Here is a 23,013-nt window from a genome sequence, read left to right as displayed (position 1 = left end):
CATGGTAAACTGTGCTTCAGCCTCAATGTCACACAAAGTTTAGGTAATGTGTTGTGCTTTAAATAAGATTATTGCGAAATAAATTTATAATTTACGCGATAATATTTGAGTATAGGTTTGTTTACTGTCCCGCAAGCAAACTCCGCTATTCTAAAGATCGAAGTCAATCCGAAGCCTGCATTCCCCATCATTTCCATGTAGGTTCAGGCAACGCGCAAAAGAGCCCACGTTGATACTAGCGCCACATTTCCTCCTAGGCTATTTATTTAGGAACTCTATGCGTTATTCATAGGGAAATATCTTTCGCGCCCATTTGACAAGGACACTGTGAAGGGGGACACAGGAGCGCTTATAATAAATAATAAATAATAATATATAGTATAATAATAATAAGAAGAAGAAAAAGGAAAAGAACGAAAAGAAGAGAAAGAAAAAGAAAAAGAAGAAGCAGAAGTGGCTTCACTCGAAATTCGGCTTTGATTCAGGAACAACTACGGGAGAAACCACTCTGTTCTTATCTTTTTTTATTACTTTGACATACATTCCTATTTGAGTATCTCTAATAATTTCTTCTCGTCGTTTTATAAGACTAACATTACGCTTTACATTTATCACAGCCCTTGCTTATTATGTGTTCTTTTTTTATTTTGAGGCTGTGAATTATTTAGGCTATAATTATATAATAACGCAAATATTCGCCATTAAGCTATAGTGGGTACGAGCCACATTGGTTCACTGTAAGACTTGTTGCGTCTTTGTGTTTATTAATTAAATAAATAATTTATGACGCCTACGAACTCGGGAGCAGTTGCACGAGCGCATTCGCATGGTAGTGCCGAGGGTCGCCAACGAGCCAGCTGTGGAAGAAGAAATAGCGGCAGTTACAACAGATTCACATTTGTGCAATGCATCCTTGGACAGATACTATTATTGGCCAATGGCCTATGGTATGAGCCACTCTTTGAAGAAGCAAACATATTTAGGCGACGATTTCTTTAACCCACGCTCCGCCATATGCAAACTAATTTTGTTTGAAGTCTAATAAACATGTTTGAAACCAACCTGCTTCCCCCGTAATGTATATGAACCAGTATTCTGAGGCAGATAAGACTAAGGAGGTGATCTAAAGGCTTTTGGCCTATCCCCCTTAGTGTATTAGAGCCACGACAGAGGTTTATCATTATTGCCGTCACCATTGGTGACGCCGTCGGCTGGAGCATAACTGTGCACTACGTTTAACTGTTATTATGGTACGAGTGATAGCATTGCTGTATTGCTGCTGTATTGCTGGCGCAAATTCAGCAGCCAGCTGCATTTGCGCCCATGGCCAAGCGCCCATGGAATTCATCTGCATATTTTTTTTAACCAGCTGAAGAAATACAGCACACCTTTTCATTGAGCACACGTGGTGCAGACCTGGTGCGAAAGCAGATTGAAACGTCCTTTACTCTCTCAGTGAAAACAGCATTGGGCTCGTTCAACGCGTGGGCGGAACTTGAGAAGAATTCACAAAGCTTTCCGTTCGCGAGTGCTCTTTGCTATTGGCTATGAGGTTTCCCTAATATGTCCAGCAGCATGATTGCCTGACGTTCTTTTTTTTTTTTTACGAACAACTCCAGGGTAGGACGCTTTAATGAGTACTTGCCCTGGCTCCTCTGTGGGTCCAAAAATCTCATGAAATACAGCGCGGACCGGTGCGACAGACGCTGATGCAGATTTATTTCTAGTTATGGTACAGTGTTCCAGTACCACAAAGAACGGACGCTGAGAGGAAAGCTGATTTCTGACACTCGAAAACTGCCCTGCGCCCGTAGGTCACCCACTATTCGGACTAGGGTATTGTAAACGGAAATGACAAAGCAGCCACACCGACAATGATTGAGGTTCGAAAAAACGAAAGTTCTTTATTTCATCGAAAAATCAGCAATGTCCAAAAACAAAGCAACATTGTTACATGTAGATTTTCGAGCTGAAGTGCTCGCTTCAACAAATAAATAGTACCAGCATACACATATATGATGCCGGAACATTTACAGCATGATTAGTGAAGCAGATCACAATATTTCCTAAAGGTTTTATATATGTACATCTGCCTAATTATTATCAGTCTTGGTATCTGTTAAACGGAATTATTGTTTTCATTATGGCTAATCACATAACTGTGTAATGCAATCGGGGGCAACTCCTTTCGCAATAATTTATTCCTAATATATATTTATCAATCATTTTTTTCCGGTGAATATACACCACTAGTAATATTGGTTCATCGGAAGTTAAATTTGCGCCATCCACAGTAGAGTTTTCTGAAACATTGGTTTTCAGCAACTGCCTCTGACTGACCGTGACATAAGAGGCATTCTGGGTTTCATATTAGCTAAGGCGATGAGGCTATGTAATATTTTTGACACATCTTCAAAAAGTTACTCGTAAACTAGACAAAAGCATGCAACTACATAGCGTATCAATTTCGTTTTAAAATCCCAAAAAATTCCAAGATTGTCAAAGATAGCAAAATTGGAACACCTTAGAGTCGACTAAAACAAAATTATCATAACCGATTTCTATGAAAATTTTGCTGAATACCAACCCAGGACTGGTAAATCTAGTACTGCAAAAACAAGTTGCAATCTTCTATGTTAAGCGAGAAAATTGAGGCTATTTCAAGACCCGTGCATGGTCATCCAAGCGATGTCTCTCGTTCTAATAATAAACTAAATATCATACTGATCTTTAATTCTGAACTGATTGTTTCTGTTTTAGTGAAGAGGGATGACTCAGGTTATCTTTCTTGCGTCTTTTTAGCCATGAAATGAGTTGAGCTTGATTTTTCAGGGCTCCCATAATGAATATTGCTATTACGGTGCATTCAGGTAAGAAGCACGCGAAAGCGTGCAAAGGCAAGATATTTTCAAGAATATAGCCGGGAGAGCTCATTTCTGGCATCGACCTCAAATTAGATCTGCTATCTGAAATGCTCCCTTTGTACATGAACGATACGCCAGCCTAGTGGGAAAGCGCGATGACACCATTGCGACAGATGAGCCAGCTCGGTAGACTCAAATGAGGGCAGTGGCAAAATGGGTCCCGAATATTTTTTTCATTTTTACTTAAATTCGTATATTAGGCATACAAATTCTTGCACACCGCGTAAATGCGACTATTTTTTTAGCGAACATATTTTTTCACAAACAAAACATCTTAACTCAGACAAGCTGCACAAATCTCATTATCTGGTCAAAGAAAGTTGCCAGCTTTAAAAGCGCGCGGTATACAGACCGCAGTTTCCTACACTTTAACTTTCTCACTCGACATCTATACTACTTCTCACACAGAATGAAAGCTATGTGCATTTAATTAGTCTAACCATTGTGGGGAAAAAACACAGCGAATGTTCTTTTCTAACACATAAGGCTAAAATTGGGGATTGTAAACCAATTTAATGATACCTTAGGAAAAATTTTACAATAGGTATTTTACGCGTTCGTATGGAACTCGTCTCACCATAGGGCTTCTTTTGACTGGACTGCAATATTAGGGCGCATAGCCTTTGGTGATCCCAGCAGCATAAATAAAAGTGCGTCGTTCAGCTAAAGGTCGACAAGGAAACCATGATGTTTGTCATTCGAGCGTTGTTTAGAGATTTTTGAGAGCAAGAGAGTGTGAACATTTTAGCTTAGAAACTTAAAGAAAACGTTTTATTACTGCACATAAGAAGCGTGAAGTAGAAGCCTTCAGAAAATGGCAAAAAAAAATAGGAAGGTGCCAGGAGGCTGCAAAGAATTCAGACACGCCACATGTGCAAGAATGACTCCTTCATGCCCTCCCTTTCGGCCCGCATTGCGAATAATAAATTAGTCTGTGTATATCATACTCTTGGTAGCCTCTAAATACCCCTTAACAAAGTAATGCTCGGGCTGCCTGTGCATTATTGCAATTAAATCCTGCCACAATCAAGTTCGTTGCTTTATAAACCAAATCTGGATCAGTACGCCTAAAACTAGGACAATTACCCAAGCAGTTCAGCGTAAAGCAGATAAAAATGCCCAGTCTACATCGAATGCTTTAGTTATTAATAGAGCATACCAGTCCTATAGAGCGTACCAACACGAGTACAAATATATTTATTTGAAGAAAAAAAATAGGCGGGAACCTTACTTTTCATGCCCTCCTTTCCTAATTCGCCATCCAGTTTCAAGCAAAACCTAGAAAAGGGGGAACGAACTTGTCTGTAATTTGAGCAGCATTTAGCGAACAACAGGGGGGGGGGGGGGGGATATTGAAATTTAACCCTTGATAGAAGGCGCCCTGTAAACTTTCCAATAAGCCACTGACCTCTTCGCGTTTGGTCGAGTCGAATGTTAATTAGATTCCATTTGCCTTAATCCGGTGCGAGAGGCGGTATAAATGTGAGCTATAGAAGGGCTAACGTGTAGAAAACTGTTCTCCATACTACGCGCTTTTAAAGTTTGCCATGGTTTACGACTCAATAACGAGATTCTTGCATGTTGTCACAGTTACGATTTTTGTGTGTGGAAACAAATGTGCGAAAAGTAGTCGCGTTTCCGCGGTGTGAATGGATTTGTATTCCTAATATAAAAAATTAAGTAAAAATGAAAAATATTCGGGGCCCATCGTGCTTTCCCACTACGGTGCTGCCCCCTTCATATACACGGGAAACATTTATAGCAGTTGTATTTAGAGATCCATGCGAGAGGTATGTTCGCCGGACTAGTTTTTAAAATACTTGCTGTACGCGCTCTCGCGTGCTTGCCACCCCAACGCACCGTAGTGGGAATACAGATGCAGGAGGCCCTGAAAACTAAAGCTCAACTCATTTCATCGCTAAAAAGGGCCTAAAAGAAAATGAGACTCTTAGTTTCTCTTCTGTAGTACTACAGAAATGATGAGTCCGGAAATAATGAGTTCAAAATTCAAGATGAGTGTGACGTTTATTTTAATATTAGAACGAGACATATCTTTGGGATGATGATACATGGGTGTTAAATTAAGTTCAAATTTCGGCTACATGATTGCAACATGATTTTCAGTGCTATATTTACCATTCCTGCGTGGGTATGCTATGAATTTTCCATAAATATCGGCGATGAATATTTATTTAGGACGGCTCTTAAATGTTCCTCTACGCGCTATATCTTTTTTTTTCACTCTGGGTATTTCTGGGATTTAATAACGAAATTAAGAGTTGGTGCAGTTGCATAATTAATTTTCTGTTTGTGTGAAATCTTTTGAAGATTTGTCATAAATATTTTTCAGCTTCGTAGCTTTATTTAAAACGGCCTAAGAAAAACCCTGTTTTCAAAGTCAAACAGAGGCAGTTGCTCAAAAACCAGTGTCGCGAAAACTTTTGTGGGCTGATTGCAGTAGCCGTTTCGGTTCGCGATTCTGTGCGCATCCTTGTCCGCCGCCGCTGTCCGGTGTCCGTAGCAGCTATCGCCGAGAATGAGACAAAAAAAAAGAAAATACCCAGTCCCCGACGGGGTTGAACAATAGCCAGGCGCGTGGGAGTCACCTACTCTACCATGGAGCCAAGCTAGCGCTCACTTGCATTATTTCCTGGGAGCAGAATCTTCACCAAATAAAAAAATAACGCTACAGAAATTTAAGGTTACTGAAAACACAAGCGTCCCAATATATCATCCAATCCGGCGCTGTTCCTTGTGCAGCGTACACACTTCGAACGCAGGCAGCAGATTATAGAAAAAAAAACCAACCGGTTGCTTCGCAGTGGCCCAGCGTGCCTGTAAGAAATTCTGCAGTGACAAAAGCTATGTAGGCCAAGTACCATGAACATATCATATGGTGGGTCACAGGGACATTTATAACGTGGGAAACAAATTGTATAAGGTGTGATAGCTAAATAAAATACCTAAATAGATACCTAAAAAATTTAGATACCTAAATAAAACTGTTTTTTGGAGAATGCCCCAGAAGAACACGGTATCCGTGTAATCTATAAAAAAGTGATCAATCGTTGCAGCCTGTGTACAGAATCGGCAGTTTGTCGACCACGGCACGAAACAACCCATATTTCCTAACCATATTTTGACAGAAAATGTTGAAGAACGAAACTTTAAAATATATTGATTGCTTGTGGCATGTTCATTCCACGTAAACGCTTAAAAAGAGATAGCCTTCTTCTGTGCTTTCAAGTGAAGTGTAGATATTGCGCTTTCCATAACACAACAGTCTTGATCAGTTTCTGGTGCAGAAGTAAACATTGAAAAGAGTTCCGGGTTTTGGTTCGGTCTGTGGTGTACGATGCCAACCCACTTCGCAGGCATTCAGTGGAGGCAAAACTAAGTACTTAGGTGTACCCATCTCTCAATATCGCAATCGTAATCCACTCTGGTCAGCGGGATTTGCAGCAATATGACGGAACGTTAATAAATGGCACGCGTGGCAGTTATCGTTACTTAGGCAATCTGAAGCATGCGATGCGTTCCTGCAAGCTCTACTTATGTAGGTCCTGCAGATATTACAGGGCTAGCATCCTAGGTTGCAAATTTTCCGTCATGTGTTTGCTACATATAGTGAGCTCGTGTGTTGAGGCCATGCAGCGTAATAATCTTCTTTCTTCATATTGGGATTGGGGGTCTTAGCCAAGTTCACCTTTTCTTTCGGCAACTTGTCTCGCGGTTATTCGTCTTTCGTGATGTAAAATCCATTTCTAAAGCGATGTTACAACTTCGACTAATATATTACCTTCCATAAATAGTTGTGTGGTACTTTGTCAGTTGTGCACCACCTTGAGGCTTCTTGAAGGAACATGTTCCTATGGGTGCGCAACGCAACCCGGGCGAAAGACGAACGGAAGCTGCGCTCGTACTGTGTACTTACTCTCTGCCTTCGTCCGGGTTTCGCTGCCCACCCATCGGAACATGTTCAATCACCAACTCGCCCAGCTTGGCGTCTCAATTCTTGAAGGAGATTGTTGAAGGCTTTCACTTCCTTAAGGATCACTTTATTATTGATTATATTTTTACTGCCTCCAGCGAAGAAATTTGTGCTGCAATAGTAGACACATTGTTTCCTGTTCCCCATTATCGTGCGTCTTCTATGAAATCTAATTATGTAGATGTGCTGGAGCCACGCCCGCACTTGCTAGCATGCAGCAGATGAAATGACCGATAAACGCGTCCTAGCGCGCGAGGAGGCACGCGATGTGACATGCGCGCCACGTAGCGTCTCTAGATACCCATATTGAATTGCAGGTGCGTATTGGAAGCATGGATGGATGGATGGATGGAGGGATGCTATGAGCGTCCCCTTCGAAATGGGACGTTGAGTTGTGCCACCATGCTCTTGTTAGTATACTGCCTAATGTCCTACCTAGATTAAAGAAGAAAAGAACAGAAAAATATAAAAGAACCCCGACGATGAATTCTCATAACCGAATTTCGGCACCCCCTCTTGTGAAGTTTGTTTTTGTACGCCTGGTTTCATTTTTTTTTATTTTGTCGTTTCCCTACTTGCACTAGATAGAACGCCACATAGCAGATGCACATCTACCGGTACAAGGCAGTCAAAGAAGGTTTATGAAAGAAAATCAAGTTTAAAGAGATGTATACACGAATGCTAGAAAAAATGTGAACTGTGTACCTGTATCAATCAGTTGGCTAAGTGACTATGTCACTGCCTCATTTCAAAAGGAATACAATAAATCATCGTCCGCTAAGGCACCAGAAAGTCAATTAAACTGCAAGAACTGTAAATACAAACGCCTTCACCTGAAATTGGGCTCTGACCCCGCAACTGTGCAGAAGTCTGTTCTTTTCATTCTATAGTTATTTGTTTATTGATATAAGTGTTCATTTGTCTGTTCGTTTATTCGTAACACCTCGAAACTTTCAAGGAAAGGGACAATACTTGAGAAGAGGGCACAGAGAAAAATGGCGGGTTAGGTTAGGTGGCGCGACTTGAAAGATGGTCTCCTTCAATCGTAGTTTTAAAACGAGAAACGTCGGTAATGATGACAATGCCATTAGAAAGAGTGTTCAATTTTAGGGCTCTCTGGCACAAAAAAAAGAATATTGATATGTAGTGGTATGAGCATGTGGGGGATACACAGCATCAGGCTGCATCAGGCGGGTGAAACGATGCGCTGGAATGAGGATCTGGTTCCTGATTTGCTGGTGAATGAAAAAAGCCAAAAAAATAAGCAAGGGCGAGCAGTTCCGCTACGAGAGACGAGCGAAGGAAGACGCAACTGGGGTATCTTGATGCTTAAAAGAATGTTTTATAAGAGTGGTCAGAAAGAATGAACCTAGCAACTCGATGCTGGACCGATTCGAGGGTATCGATCATGCTATTATGAAGGTAGTTATAAATACCACAGGCATATTCTGGTTTAGATTGAATTAAGGTTTAATATAGCGTGGTGTGGGTCAGAGAACAGACGGGGATAGACGATACTCTTGCTGACATTACGAGAAAAAACAGATACAGCTGGGCAGGCCATCTAATGCGCAAGGGAAATGACCGGTAGACTGTTGAAGTCACCGATTGTGTGCAAAGACAAGGGCAGGCCTATCGAGGATGGCAAAAGATTAGGTGGGGCGATGAATTTAAGAAATGGGCAGGCACAACTTGGAATCGCCAAGCGCAAGACAGGGGTAATTGGAGATCGTTGGGAGAGGACTTCATCCTTCAATGGACATACAAAATTATTATTATTATTATTATTATTATTATTATTATTATTATTATTATTATTATTATTATTATTATTATTATTATTATTATTATTATTATTATTATTATTATTATTATTATTATTATTATTATTATTATTATTATTATTATTATTATTATTATTATTATTATTATTATTATTATTATTATTATTATTATATGTCTATCATGGCCGTATATGCCGTACATGGATGCTGTACTATTGAACATATTATTCAACCTTATTGCTCAGAATTTGCAGAATGGCAACCCGCCACCATATGTCATGAAACACCATTTACAGCGCAAGTCGTCCATCTTACATGTTTTCAGGTTAATAAATATTATATGTTCAAAAGAATATCGCTGCTGAAATCTCAAGACGATATAGTGTTACCGGCGTCGCTCGTTCCGTGCTGCGTATGGGTGCCTGCGTGATCTCACTACAGGGCCTACACGGCGTCTTAAAGCTTCCCAGGGTGCCAGCGAAATTGGCACACCCGCACATGTCACGTCCGCGTTAGTCTGCGCTTTTTGGGCAATAAAAATAAAAGAACCGGCGAGAAACATCTTGGAACTTTAGGCAGACCCGCGCATAGTTCAAACACCACCCGAACACTGAGAAGTGCTTCGCCCTTGGGGACAAACTGCCCATTTTTATAACTAGACTGTTGCTATGTGAAGCGCCTATTTATAGCGCGCCCAGCGCGCTAAGTTTTCGCAAGTACACGCTTCCATTAGATTATTTCTCCTTTTCAGGGAAGAGCGGAGGGGGGGGGGGGGGAGGTGTCCGTGGACTAATGGTTAGAGCTTCTATTATGTGAAGCAAAGTATGTAAAACAGATCATCGGACAAGGATGTTTAATTTATTTCTAGTAACAACCAATGACAAGTAGTGTCTGAAGTTGGCCATAAACGGCAAGGCATTGACAAACCGCAAAGTGTGGAGAAAAGTCAAAGAAACCCATAGTATAACACATGGCTAAACACAAGTCTAGGAACGCAAAGGAAGTTAGGGTCTCAACAAGACGCTAGAAAATGGGCAGTTGAGATCTACCAGAAACATCCAAGAAACATTACTATGTTGAGGGTGCATCATACATCAAGTATACAGCAGAAGCAAAAAAAAAATATTAGCTTGGAGGAATTACTCCTAAGGATAACAATAAATCCACTTTATAAGTGGGTGGCTTTGTTGCGGGCTTCATGAAGTTTATTTGTGTTCTTCCTATCTTCAATTTCTATTTCTCCATATCTCTATTTCTGAAAAGTGGGCAGGCGTAGTGTCCCTTACTGCTTTCCGCTGACAACCTACATCTATCTTTCCCTTTCCTGTTTCCAAAGCAAACAATAGTAATTATACCGCAATTATTACAACTGTATTAACAAGCGTCTTCACTATAAATTTGGATTTGATTCCCACACTTTTCGATTTATGTATCCGGAATCGTTTCTTCTCATAGCTTTTCTTTAAAATTAGCATGCTACATTACATTTGTTATACCACATGTTTCTCATGAGTTGTTGAATTTCACAACTGTGAATTATTTTGGCTATATTTATGTAATTACGTGCTTATTTTCCACTCAGCCATAGTAGGTGCGAGCCATACAGGTATAATTAAAGAGCAGCAAATACGACAGATACTCTTATTGGCCAAACCCCCGTAGCCGGGATCAATCACTCTTTGAGGAAATAAACAAACATACTCAAGCGATGATTTCCTTACACCATGCCCTGCTATACAAATTTAATTTTTTGAATTCGAGCTTGGGTCACTAAGTATGTTTCAGAAGGCATGTGTTGATCTACAGTGAACGTATTTGATGCCAACTTGTGTAGCTAGGTTTTTGCAGCTGGGAATGTGCTTCTTTAGAATGGCGAAAAAGATCCCTTGAATTTGTCCAATCCTGAATGGCATCGAACCCACGTCGCCATGGTTACTGAAGAACAGCGACGCGATGCTTTAGCGGTTTGCGCCAGAAATGCACTGGCTATGTGCCCCTCTTCAATGAACTTCTGGCCAACATGAGTCAGTGGTGATGTACTACTGAGTGCGCGGCCAGTGAGGGAACAATTCTCAGCGTTCGCAGGTACCTGTGCGCCACGCTTCTCGTTGCGGGGGTCACGCGAAAGCTTCTCGGCATGGCACCCGACGGGGCACAGTATGTCTAAAAAGAAGCCGGAGAGATGATCCCGGTTGCCGCATGACGTGTTTCTTAGCGTTTGCCAACCACCGGTGCTCAATGCATTTGGAAAACCAAGCGTACGCTTCGGGGCGGCGCCGCTAGATGGCGTTGAGTTCTAGAATATAGCGAAAGAAGAATTAAAACCAACCAAGAACCAAGCACCAGGCAATTAAAACCAACCAATCCGCTGTGCAGGATCACGTGTTGAGACGGCTTTCTGACACAGCAAAGACGAAGAGAATGGTTTCAGTTAGAGTTGGCTTGAGAGGTCTCATGACGAGACGTAATACTGCCTTCTATTTTATCCCCTTTCCCTATGATAGGGTCTTTCATGAATACATATTTTAAAAGCGTGCAAACAACTCCTTTTGGCCAATAGTTCACCAATTTATTTCTCTCGGCCTTTTCACCTTTTACTTGATATTCAACCCTTATCACATCCCTTAGTCATTAGGATCACGTGAATTTCGCTACTGTGAATTAATTTCTGTTATCATTTCGCTCTATCGATACGTGAACATTCCCAACCCTCCGTAGTGGGCTTCAGCCACGCATTAAAAAAGCAAAACAATTAGTGCTACTTTGCATTCGGCGACGACGACGAAAAGGACGTAGACCCCGCTCGCTGGAACGTCGTAAGTCTGCAGTTTCCCTTAATCTTCAGCATTCTAAAATAATAATGGAACATTTGGCCCACGGCTATTTGTTTTCTTCATCAGCAGCTGCAGCAGCGGCGGCGAAGTCCCGATGCCCATTCCGACAAAGTCGTGAAATTCAAGATCAAGGGCGAAATTTGCCGACGAGGTTCCACCGTAACGAACCACCGGTAGATTCGGCCCCGACCATCTAACACAGGACACCCCGGCTACCCTCGTCACGGTGAGAGTGTTTTCGATTCATGCCTATACACCCGCGTTTATATGCAGCCCACCGCAATTAACGCACACTTCAGCACAGTGACGGTCGCAGCACTGCGGCGGGTCTTTGCGTGTTCACGCGGTTGTGATTGGCGCAGCTCCTTACGCTAACGGTGCGCATTACCTTATAATTCGCTTTACTGCGATAGTATAGTTAGGTACACACCAGGCGCATTTTTGTTTCGTCGCCGTCACCATAACGTTCGGTATAATGTCCAAGGGCGATAAGACCATCGAAGTGCATGCCCTCGGCGTCCCACAAGGAAGTGTCCTATCCCCCTTGCTTTTTAGCGTTGCCATGGCCAGCCTTCCAAATGCCCTGAAAGTAGGTCGGACGGCAGTTAAAATGTCCATCTACGCAGAATCTGCATTTGGATCTCGGGGTACCAGCACAAACGTTTGGCCCGAATAGCCCAGGCCGCAATCTCCACTATCGATCGCCACTTATCGAAGCTTGGCCTGTCTTTATCAGCAGAAAAATCGGCCTTCATGCTTTTCCCGGGAGTGAGACGCAAGTCAACACGTCTGACGCTGAATATCAGAGGGCATTCAATTCTTCGTGCAACTCATGTTCGATTCCTGGGCGTCACCGTCGACAACAAGCTGCTATGGCGTGGTGCGGTCGAAAGTGTTGTGGCTGCATCAGTGCAAAGAATCAACGCACTTCGTCGATTGGCAGGTATACGTTGGGGTAACAATCCTATATCCATGCTTAAACTGAACGCTGCACTGATAACAAGCCGCATTCTCTATCAGCTCCCTCTGATATCACCGTCATCGAGTCAATTGGAGCGCTTGGAGGCAGTGCACAGAAAGGGACTTCGCTTGGCGATGGGAGTTCCAACGGCGGCTTCAAACAAGAAAGTCACTAATGAGGCAGAGTCTCTCCCACTCCGCCTCTTGGCATCTCAGGCCTTGCTGACGCAGCTATTAAGGCTGGGCGAGTCACGCGCAGGCACGGCGCTTCTCCGGCGGCTAAGAGCAAGAACTCGCTCACATTTCTATGCGGCGCTGAACACCTTCCGATTTTTAGGATTGGAATGGCCTAAACGAAGTCGCCTTGACCCGCCATGGTCTTTTCCGGACGTTACCTGCAGCCTCAATGTACCCCACCTACCGACGAAACGCACCATTTCAACTGCCGAAGCCAAGTTCATTGTGCTGGACCACTTGAGCACTGAGTTTCAAAGCCATCTACAAGTGTACACAGACGGTTCGGTGTGCGCACAAACAGATAGCTGTGCAGCGGCATTCTGCATACCATCCCTTGCTGTGTCATGGTCTGGCCGACTGGATCGCGTAGTTTCCTCTACAACAGTCGAAAGTGCCGCAATCACCGCGGCTTTGCGGAAACTACGGGCCTTTTCTGCACGAGATGTCGTGGTACTGACGGATTCCAAGTCAGCATTACAGAGATTACATCGGGGCCTACCTCTAGAGAAATTTACAAGGCAGTCTCTGGCACTGATCGACGACCTAACGAGCAAAGGATTTAACATAAGGTTTCAGTGGATTCCATCGCACGTAGGCATTGATGGGAACGAGGAAGCTGACACTCTTGCACACCTAGCGCTGACATGTGTCCCAAAAGTGAAAGCTCCAAAAGCTTTTCGAAACCCTAAGGGTGCAATCCGCCTTCACTTTAGAGAGATTTTCAAGAATCCACACGAATCCTGTGTGACTCATGGATTTACACGTGAACAAGCGACGCTTTTATACCGCATCAGGACCGACTCCGCGTACACGCCAGCTTGGTTATTCAAGACTGGGCTTCGCGCTTCCCCACTCTGTGTTTTCTGTGGTGACATTGGCGACATCGAACATTTCATTTGGCTATGCCCTCAGTTTGACACAGAACGAAAAGTAATGGTCGACAACCTACAAAAAAGCGGTTTGAACGGTCGACAACCTACAAAAAAGCGACCTTTGAAGATATTGTTTTCCCCGGAGGGCCCGCGGCATTGAGGAAGAGAGCGCAACGACTTCTGATAGCCTTCCTGCGAGACACGGGGCTCATCGACACCTGGTGACACACCACTGATCTCAACTCGAAGGAGGATCAGGCGGAACAATTGCCGGCTATGTATGCCAGGCTAACCCCGCCTGCTTCAACATCACCACCACCACCACCACCACCACCACCACGCTAGGAAGGCCCATGATGGCGGCTCTGTCAGGCTCGCGAGAAGGCCGAAGGCGAAGCGCAAACGCGCTGTCTTCCGTCGAGCGAAACGATGACGTTGACCTCCTACAGCAAGTGTGCATTTCACGACCAGGCCCTAAGGCAACTGATGAACGCGGCTCAATGTCGCGCGCCATGTAGGAAAGTGGGGAGGCAACGCGAGAGGGAAAGGGGGTGGCATCGATTCCGCCAACAAGTGCGCAATTTACACGGTCGCGCGCCCCTTTCCTGAAAGAGATGTATTGCGTGGAAAGGAATCTCTATCTTGAAACGGATCCCATGCGTTGGTGCGTATAGACAGTACGGATGTAACTTCGCTCCCTGCTCACACCAGCGTAGTGACAGCGAGTGTGTGCGATCATCGACTGTGATGGGCTCATGATTGTTTGTGCGTGCTGACAACATGCTATTTAATTCTATTTGTAAGCCAATGTTTCCAAGTTTATAGGGCCCATAAACTACTATCATTACTTCGTATAGCTGTCTGCTAATTTGCTATCGCAATCGGTGCTTAGCTTTTCGGGCTAAACTGCGACTTCTTCAAGTTTTTTTTTTTTACATACTTATGTTCTGCTCCCATTGCAGTTCCACCGCTCGAGCATCATGGGCGTCTTGCTGCTGATCCGTGAGCAAAATCTTTCTTCTTCCTGACTTGACAGACGTTTCGTACAAGCTATTCCAGCTTAGAGGAATTGAACGCGAAGTCGAACGCGAAGTTGAGGAATTATTAGAGGGCATTTTATTTGTGCAACAGAAACAGAATTGCACTTTATTAGTAGTATATCGCCAGATACGGGGCTTCAACAAGTATTTCAAAAAAAATATCACGCATATACAACGTGCATGTTGGAACCTATGTTAAATGAAGCGCTATTGATGCAGTCAATCAAGTCCCATACAACTATACGCGATTCTCATAATTTACCTAATTTTCATTTTCGTAGCTACGCCCCAGAAACCTCAATAAGGAGTGCTAAATTTATTCGTATTCATTTGAGCCAACGTGAAATTTCTCTGTTTTAGCCTTTCAATCAGCTAGGAGAATGTAATAAGTTGTTTACACGGAAGAAGCTGATGCGCTCGCTGTGAACACATACCGTGCTAACTCGCCAGTATCTAAAGTTTTCACAACGGTATATACTAATATATTTTTACCACAGAGGAGCACTATATATGCTGTCATATTGTGACAACTAAAGCGAACTTTATTTAAGAACTTTATACGTGGCAAAACTGCGATCTGATTATCACGCACTACGTAAGGGGGGTGTAAGGTCGCTCTGATTGTTCGGGTTCTTAAGTCTCACGAATCGGCCTCGTGCTTTGTGTATAGAGAGGGGGTTCACTTCCCCCCATGTCAGCGGGGCGACAGTTGCTGTGTTATGCGGGGTCACAGGCAACGCGCGGGGTTGGGTGACGCGTCGCGGCAGGTGCCAGGCGGGCGTGTGCCGATTCCTGGGAGTCAGTATTGTGCGCACGATGTTGGCAGTCCGCCGACGGGTCACACAGACCAGCCTTGAAATGAACCGCTGTACAAAAGGTATTGTGGGTCTGGCGCCCGAGTCCCTGACTAATTGGAGGCGCCGCCGACGTTAAGAAGGACTTAGCAACTCTGACTCCGGGCCGCATGCAGTGAGCATGGACCTAATCCTCTACGCCTCCGGAACGTAGTCGCCAGCCTTGTTGTTGGGTGCGACTGCCTGCGTGGTGTCTAAGACCAGCTTACCGTGCACGCTGTAGGAATGCGGTGCACGCGTAAAGAGTGCATTCGCACGACGGCGTCTTGGAAACACGCACTCAAAGAACTTTGTCTTGTAGACAATAAGTTTGAAGGACAAGGAGGGTCATCCGTCTCCCAGACGGCCAAACTTTGAGTACAGCGGCACTTCGTGGTGCCGGTGCCCCTGCTTCCGAGACATTTGCAGCCTAGACGCCGTTGGCATTTGAAACGGTCTGGCGATAACTTGTTCGGGCCTGGCGTGTTTTGCTGAGCCGGTCACTCACTACGGAGAAATGAGAGGGCAACGGAGTTTTGGCGAAGAAGGAAAAGAGCTTTGTTTTCCAATATGTTTATTTTTAAGAGTAAGCCGATCCCTGTGGGTTGTGGCTTAACAAACGGTTGACTCTGATTGGCAACTGAACCTGTGGGACGGGCCAACGGCCCTACCGCCTTTTTTTTTCTTTGTATATTTGGGCTATAAAAATCGGGACGACATGCTGTCCCTCAGACTTGGCTGAAATCAGGATTGCTGATAGATCAGTGAGCCTCCGTACTATGTACGTTAAAACGAGTCTGGGCTCTAACAGTCATTGAGACAGTCGAAGAGTGAGACTTTGTTTCTCAATTGTTCACTTTTGTAATGTATTTGTTTTACCTGCCATGTATATAGAAACGTTTACGTATAAATACTTCTTGTACATCTGACCTCATCGTTTCCTGCCTGCGTTTGATCAACAACTGCCGATCATCATCCGAGAAGCTTCAAGTTCCAACGGTGAAGCGAGGACGGAGAACGAACGAAACTTTACTGGGGGACTCCAGATTAATATTCGTCAATGATGATGAGAACAGTTAGCAGCGAGATCAAAAGACTGAAAGAGGTCATTGCTGAATTCAAGTAGTTATGTGACCCAAGAAATACCCGCTCTGAAGCCGAGTCGTACTTTCAGGAAGTACTGATTTTGTTCTAGATGCTAATTATTGCGCTTTAAGAAGTCGTCTGAAAGTTATCGAGGGATCTTTTGGGTCCATCTAAATATTACTGTAGCCCTGCTAACACCATGTCCATCGGAACGTTGCAGTTACGAGCACAGCTATACACTCGCACAATTTCAATATAATAGAGGACCACCGGCGTGACGAACACGGTGTTCTTGCAATCTCGCTCGTCAAGCTTTATTTGTCGGTAGCCAGGTTGGAGACACATCGAAATAAAATACATAGCGTTACACAGCCGGTCCGATGCGTCGTCTATCCCTGGGCGGGGCTATGGACCCTTATTTTTTATCGCTTTCAGGCGACGACAGTCGACGCAGAAAAGCTGGATTCCGACCTTTGGCTTCACCAAGGCTACAAGAAACGCCGCGGGCTCCATTAGGGCTGGGTGATTTCGCTACTTGATGGCTTCTCATTCCCGCATCGAAAGTTTGAAACTTGGAACAGGATCTGACGGGGTGGCCGAGCGCTCGCCCCGGTTATTATACGACGTTAGCAACTGGTGCTTGTCAAATCTTCGTTTACGCCGGCAAGCAGTCCTTGCTTCATCGGAGAAGACTTTTGAGCTGTTGGGCAGATTTGTACTGACGTCTAAGGCTGGTTCACGAACTATGGCCGTCATGGCGGGTGTGCCAGAATCCAAGTGGACAAATGCACTACTAGTTTCCACAATTTTCTTAATGTATGCGATCGTCTTGCCCTTTGTTGAGGTGTTTTTACTTCTTCCTGAAGTTTGTCAGCATCACTTTCTTTAATAGAATGCCATCAAGTCGAGTGCTTTACACCGCCTATAACGAAACGAACCCTATTTGGACATGTCGGTATTGGCGTGCCGGATTAGCCGAGTCATTTTCTCGGCGATAATCTCGACGTTCTCGTTAGGTAACTGCAACCGGTATTACAACAGAGTGTGAACTACCTCTTTGAATAAGACGATTGTGAAGGGTTTCCAGGAAACCTCTGCAAAATATACCATGTCTACCATATACCATGTCTAATATACCATATACCAAATGTACCAAAATATGCTGTTAGGATGCATTCTCAATTCACTAACCACGACCTTGTGGCGTCTTCCAAGCAGAAGAACACATAGCGCAACATAGGAGCTCCTATGTGTTCCATTTGCTCAATGTCGAAATCCATTCAAAAGTCCTAAGCCAGATTTCCCGATGATGTCATGATTTCCCTTGCCTGCTATGGGACAATGGCTGCGGGAGATGCTGCATCCGTCATCGTGGCTTGCTGACTTGACCTTGATTTTCCTGGTGGTCTCCCGTCGAATTCCGCGGTGCGGAGCACGTTTTGTAGCCTTCGGGTAATTCGATGGTCCGGAGAGACACTGCCTTTGTCTTCGTAGTTGAGGCTACGGTCACGGCTCTGAGAAGGTATCCTGAACATTAATGATGAAGCACCTCAACAAGGTATCACGTTATTGTGACAGTGAAAAACGGTGAAGTTTCCATTCGTGGGGCTGGGAATTTACCATATTATTGGGCGAACTAGAGCCCAGCAAGAACAAATGACACTTAGGCACAACGATAGCAGAGGGCAAAGCAGACAATCGCCGAGAATCTGATATGCAGGTGAAGTGCGTCGGCTTTTCTCGCTGGTGCTTAACAGCAGATATAAACGATTCACATCACGCGTACAGTCTGATTACACAAAGTTCGGCGAGAAAATACACCGCGTATAGAATCAACGCTAACATTTGAGTAAGTTCAAATCACGCAGGCGCGTCTTGCGTTCAGCGATAAGGTTAAGTTAACAGGTGAAATCAACACCACTTACATAGCACAAGGCCTGTTCACTCGGATCCATGATGTCATACTAGCTTGCTTGCCCAACTGCCAAAGAATCCAATCGGGATGCTCCCAAGTATGCCGCAGTAATTCTGATGTCACCACTTTCGTCACGCCAGCCTTGGCAAAGGAAATTTCCGGCCAGGTAAGATAACGTCATGGACAAGAATGAACAGGCCTTGTGCTTCTAGGTCACGTTGGTGAAATGCAGTCCTCAGAAAAAGGTTAAATAACTACATGTGTGAATAGCGTAAACGTCATCAATAGTTGCGCTCGCATTCTCTCTATGAGCATCAAGAGGGTTATGGTTTCTTTTCACACCTCCTGGCAGCAATATTAGCAGATCGGACACTATGGCAAACACAGAAGGCAGCGCGCTGATAAATTTATCTGTGCTATAGCCAGCATACGTAGCCCAGACACGACAACTCCACTATCCCTTAGTCAGAGCTGCGGTACCACGCAATCTTTTTCACCTAACTCAGCTTGGTAAAAGCATTGTACAAAGCGCATTGCTGCAATGATGTCGCGCAACCACATTTGTTCGGTGACCTGACGCCTAAACAGCCACGCCGAGTTCCCGCTATCGATCGAGTTGCCACCTTGCCTGACGAAATTCACGGTTATGGCCAGGACTGGCCTGGTGTTGCCAAGATCGAGGGTAGGCGAAAGGTTGCTGTCGCTGCAAAGTATCCCAGCCGGCCTGCATCTAAGCGAGCGAGAAGCATCTGACGGGAAAGTGATGTCTCGGTCCGGTCAAGCGAGTGTGAAACCACTCCCATCGGGAATGATTCGTAATGTTTACAAACGCTAAGAAATAGCGCTGTAGAACAAGGCGGCACCCATGGCTCCCGCTTTTGCGCGAATTCTCATGAAGGCTACGCTCTCACTCGCGTTGATCGCTAGTAACTCCCGTATTGAGCTATCGCTTTCGCTAAAGTCACGTCAAAGGTTAATTTTCAGCGCATAGCGCGTCCATTTTTTGAGGTCGTTGGGCGATTCTGCCACCCGTGGGCCTAATGAGACACTTCCGCATAGAAATAGCAGTATAGTCGCTAATGGGTCGTCTTGGCTTGGATATGTTTGGCGCGAGGCAACAGACCTAACAGACGGCGCCCGGTTTTATAATGTTTTCCTTCAATTTCTTGGAAGCCCTTTGGTTCAGCGAGAGCACAGCAAAAGTAAACTTGTCTGCAATAGAGATTAGTAAGAGGCGATTGGAAGATTGGTGGAAGAAAAGCAAGGAAACGACAGAAAACGGAGACGTACAAAAGCAAAGGTCGCAAAAGGTGATCAGAAAATTTGGTTCCGGGAGTTCATATTGGTTTTTCTTTCTTTATTCTCTTTAACCTAGGTATGACATTAGGCAGTATAAAAGCAAAAGCTTGGTGGCGCAACCCACCACCACGTTCCAAAGGGGACGCTCATAACAATCAGCCATCCATTTTCTTTACGTTTTAGTTTCCGTGAAGTAAACTAAAATACTTGAAAGGACACGCACCGTAGTGTCCCGCAAAGATGCTTACCTTTACCGTACGTAAGGCGACAAGCGCTTTTCTAAAACTGTATATATAGCGAGGCGCCTACGCTAACCTGGGTAAAGAAACGTAGTGTGAAGCGATGTCAAACCGCCTGTTTCACGTCAAAGATATGTGCTTTTTTTTAACCCATTCCCGAAGCATCGCACTGATCCCCTTACGCTTCATGCATTCGGGATGCAGTATTATCCGGCTTTCTTTATGTAGCTGAGCGTAAAAATGACAATGCTTGCTACAAGGTTTTGTTAAGGCATTTGGGGCGATCTTAAGTAGGTGTTAAGGCGTCTTCACCCATGTTATCATTACTCGGTAGAAAGGCAGGGTCCAATGCGTTTTTATTACTGCTAACCACATAGAAACTTTCAGACAGACAGAAATATTTCCGAGTTTACTTTCAGTTTTTGATGAACAACCCTGGCTGAAACGAGACTAAAATTAAAGGTATATGATTAATTCCCAGATTTATTACATCTGTTGTCTTATGTTCCGAAAGATGTTTTACAGGATTTATTTATTTATTTACGTGCTCTGAGGGACGGGATACGTTACAGAGAGGTGTGTGGACAAGAATGAATATGAGCAGGAACATTTCTTTACAAGAGTTCCTCAATTACGGACTTGCAAATACGTGGGTATTGCACCGGAGTGAGATGGGACAATTCCTGTCGACGTTGGCCTTTGGGACAAATTATTTGTAGCGACGTGTGGTGTGAGAATTATTCGCATATGAATAATTCCTATTAACGCTAATACGTTTCGTAGTGTGTAAGTAAACTTGGCAGAGCCACATAGCGGGAATACCAGTGCCCGTTGCAACGCCGACAGTTCTTGCGAGTGGATAACGGCGCATCAAGGCACTTTCTGAGGATATCGCGGTTTGTTTATTGACATATCAGGCAGCGAAAATTTATATGTCCTATCGGATTTTTTTTTCGTGCAGATAGTGCAGATTTCTCGCTTGCGCCTTAAAAAAAAGATTAGGCCCTTTGGGGCTTATCTTGCCGCAGAACAATAGTCATCTGTCTTGCCCTCATTTCCTTTCTTTAACGCAGCGAGCCCGTACTTCCTATTGTCCCATACGGCTTGCGCGTTATCAGCTTGACAAGGCATTCTCGACAGGGAAGTAGCGGGCGCCGAGTTTTCAACAGAGGAAACGCAAGCAAGGGATTTGACTGTTATTGTTGTGTGACAAATACACACCCTAAAGTGTGTAAACTTTTTTAGAGTGTACAAGGCACGATAATCGTGTATGAATCTGTAATGAGTCAAATACATCGTTAGTATGATAGCATACATTGTTGGACCAACGCGTCTTTTACAGATGGCCACCTTACCACTGTACTACCACGACAGAACCCACAAAACACCAACGTTACTGCAGCATGCCACCACTATATATTAATCGCTATAGATACGAATGTTTGGTACGCTTGAAAGCCGTTCTGATAGCCTAATAAATATCATATAGTGTGTTCTACACACGTCAGCGCCATAATTTATAGTATTTGAAAATCGTATCGCCTTCCTTGCAGTCGCCGTGTATTATTACTTTCTCGTGACTGAGGTACTGCTGGGGCCCTTCGACATCCTGCCATCGATCAGCCTACTGGACATTCTTGGCTTCGGGACAGCTGGGGTTCGTTCCGGAACCGTGGCGTCGTGGCTGCAGTCTCTCCATCAAGGAGGTGCCACCCCCAGGCGAGGATGGTTCGCCACCCTCCATAGATGGGGCATGAACGGCGGCGTCCCGACGCAGACCCAAACAGCACTCAAAATCGTCGGGTGTTGCCTGCTGCTTCTAGTATAGAGGAGCACGGCGTAACCTGGCAACCCAAGAAAAACGCAGCTCAGCGTCTGCAGCTGCAGACAGGTGGAGCTGTCTTTGCCGGGTTAGCCACACACTGATGAATAAAATTTCTCCAACACTCGGTATGGGCATGCACTTCGGCATGACTGTTGAAGATCCGCAGGAGAGTATGACAAACGTTGAGGAAGAAAGCGCCATCGAGTGAGGAGAGTTCCTGAGGAAAACTGAGTGAGCAGGGATTGATGATGTTGCACGCTGTCTCACGCAAATGTCATTCCCGGTTAAACCCACGCGCCAGCGTGTCGGATTGTTGAACTCGGGTTGCAGTTATCGTAAGGACAGCTATCGAATCTTACTGAATGTAGTCTTGGCCAATAATAAATAAGGCAGTTCGTGTGCAAGTCACAAACGGGCACCATGAAGCTGTGGCCAAGGCGCATATCCAGCCATGTACCAGGTCGTTCGTGTTGTGCGTATGCGTGGTTGTGAACAACCTCCCTGTTGCATGCGAACGTGTATAGGTAGGCCAGCTGGCTAGATGACTGAATACACGCTTTGTCAGAACAAAAATAATCTAAAAGGTTTCACAGGCCCGCATTGGGCAACACAATGCCGCGGCTGTACGTGCGAACTGTTGTTCCTGACAGCCACGGTTTTGCTTCGACCCCGAAGCTTTATTTAGACTTCGGTCATCATGCGCACAATGAGGAAGATGACCCGCCCAACAGCTCAGCAAGATGCATGCAAAATACATCGGATTGAGTACACAGCTAAACATAACATGTCTGGTGAGATTATGGAAGCTTGTTTTGTAATGCAAAATCTGTAATGATGGGGCTTTTAAATGTATTTGTGAACCACGTAGAACGATTGCCCACTCTGTGTGTTGCTTATACTCGATGGAAACTAGCGATATTTACGGTCTCAAGTTGTCCATAAACGGCAAAAAACTGGCAAACCGTTAAGTGTGGAGAACAGCCGAAGAAACGCAAGGGAAGTTAGGGTCAAGAGATGACGCTCCAATATAAGCAGTTGAGGCCAAACCAAAACATTCAAGCAACCATTCTATGGTAAGTGGGCAAGATATGTCAAACATACAGCAGAAGCCGAAAATAATAGTTTAGAGGAACTACTATGAATGATAAGAATAAATTCAGTAATTAAGTTGGTG

General features: G+C 44.4%; 2 long non-coding RNA genes across 3 annotated transcripts in view; one reads left to right on the top strand and one right to left on the bottom strand.

The window, feature by feature from the left end:
- Positions 1-570: 570 nt before the first annotated feature.
- LOC139059286 (uncharacterized) overlaps positions 571-23,013 on the bottom strand; it is a 35,349-nt gene continuing 12,906 nt past the window's right edge. The window contains exon 3 of the long non-coding RNA XR_011514052.1: positions 571-857. This is a non-coding gene — a long non-coding RNA (uncharacterized lncRNA). The remainder of the gene's footprint in view (positions 858-23,013) is intronic.
- On the top strand, positions 11,446-21,965 carry LOC139059284 (uncharacterized). 2 transcript variants are annotated; one of them, XR_011514048.1, is made up of 4 exons: positions 11,446-11,515; positions 11,600-11,759; positions 14,565-14,604; positions 21,568-21,965. It is a non-coding gene; the product is annotated as an uncharacterized lncRNA (long non-coding RNA). The 2 variants fall into 2 exon arrangements; XR_011514049.1 differs by having other exon boundaries at positions 11,450-11,515; positions 11,603-11,759.

This window comes from Dermacentor albipictus, chromosome 4, assembly GCF_038994185.2.
Source record: "Dermacentor albipictus isolate Rhodes 1998 colony chromosome 4, USDA_Dalb.pri_finalv2, whole genome shotgun sequence".
Taxonomy (NCBI): domain Eukaryota; kingdom Metazoa; phylum Arthropoda; class Arachnida; order Ixodida; family Ixodidae; genus Dermacentor; species Dermacentor albipictus.
Note: the sequence above shows the minus strand (reverse complement) of the source record. Positions and strands in the feature narration are given on the sequence as shown.